Raw genomic sequence first — 1737 nt, forward strand, 5'->3', positions numbered from 1 at the left:
TCAAGAACGGCAGAAGTTTGTGAACTTTTTCTTACAGTATCAGATAACCTAATTTTAAGCTCGTGAGCCATTTGATCTCCCTCACAACTACCTAACTTTGCTGTTGTGGTGCTAAAGAGCGTAGACAGTAGTCTGTGGTTTAGGCTGGGATCCAATAAAACTTTATTTTCAAAACCAGGTAGTTGTTTGCCGGGTCACAGTTTGCCCATTTTTGAATTATGGTGTAATCCATTTGATGCATGCATTTGGTATGTTGCTTTCAGCTGAAAGTAAGGGAAAACCCAACTAAAGAGACCTTAAAAATCATGTTAATTCACGTAAGAAAATTATCTCATATAAGAAGAAGTCTCATTATAGGGAAGTCCCAGGGCTGGTTAATTAAAGCAGTCTGATGATGTCATCCAAGGCCCAAGTTTGTCCCATCTTTCTTCTCTCCCGTCCTTGGCTCATTGGCTTGTTTGGCTGCTTGATTGGCTGCACAATCACAAGATGGCTTCTCCAATTCTAATGCTGTATGTAGGGGCAACAACATGTGGAAGAAGAAATAAGACTCCCTCCCAACATGTATTTCTTTTTAAGAGTAAGACAGTCTTTCCAAGAGGACCCTTCCATTGGATAGACCATGTCTATTTAACCAGAATTGGGACAGAACATTTCAAGAAGGGTTTGATCTATGTGAGCTGCCTGGAGCTTCTATGACACCAAACATGGTGACATAAAACAACAGAAATGTATTCTGTCCAGTTCTGGAGACCAGAAGTCCAAAATCATCATCACTAGGTCAAAATTAAGGTGTCATTAGGGCCATACTCTCTCAGGGTGTTCTAGGAGAGAGCCCGTTCCTTCCTTTTCCACTTTCCGATGGCTGTTAGGATTCCTCGGCTTGTGGCCATATCGCTCCATCTTCAAATCTCTCTTTGTTCCATTTTCAAGTCACCTTCTCTTCTGTGTGCCTGTGTGAAATCTCCCTTTGCCTGCCCCACCCCTTGTTTAAAATTTGAATGCTGCACAAATTTGCATGACATCCTTGCTCAGGGGCCATGCTAATCTCTGTATTGTTTCAGTTTTAGTACATGTGCTGTAGAAGTAGGCTCTGCCTCTTTCTTGTAAGGACACCTGTGATGGCCTTTAGGGCTCACCCATATAATTCAGTGAAATTGACTTGTCTCAAAATGCTTAAATTAATCATATCTGGAAAGAGTCATCTTCCAAATAATGTAACATTTATAGGTCCAGGGATTAGGATCTAATGACTTTGGGGATCATTATTTAGTCAGCTTCCATCTTGGAGAACTTTGTCAAAATAAAAACTTATTAAAGTAACAGTATTGTGGATCACAATAAACTGTGGAAAATTCTGAAAGAAATGGGAATACCAGACCACCTGACCTGCCTCTTGAGGAAACCTATATGCCAGTCAGCAAGCAACAGTTAGAACTGGACATGGGACAACAGACTGGTTCCAAACAGGAAAAGGAGTACGTCAAGGCTGTATATTGTCACCCTGCTTATTTAACTTATATGCAGAGTACATCATGAGAAATGCTGGGCTGGAAGAAGCACAAGCTGGAATCAAGATAGCCGGGAGAAATATCAATAACCTCAGATATGTAGATGACACCACCCTTATGGCAGAAAGTGAAGAGGAACTAAAAAGCCTCTTGATGAAAGTGAAAGAAGAGAGCGAAAAAGTTGGCTTAAAGCTCAACATTCAGAAAACTAAGATCATGGCATCTG

The 1737-nt window shown here is 40.9% G+C and overlaps 1 non-coding gene across 1 annotated transcript; it reads right to left on the reverse strand.

Moving 5' to 3' along the window:
- Nucleotides 1-990: 990 nt before the first annotated feature.
- Nucleotides 991-1094, reverse strand: LOC122683973. The gene has a single exon (XR_006337883.1). It is a non-coding gene; the product is annotated as a U6 spliceosomal RNA (small nuclear RNA).
- Nucleotides 1095-1737: the final 643 nt, after the last annotated feature.

Source organism: Cervus elaphus, chromosome 25, assembly GCF_910594005.1.
Source record: "Cervus elaphus chromosome 25, mCerEla1.1, whole genome shotgun sequence".
Classification (NCBI taxonomy): domain Eukaryota; kingdom Metazoa; phylum Chordata; class Mammalia; order Artiodactyla; family Cervidae; genus Cervus; species Cervus elaphus.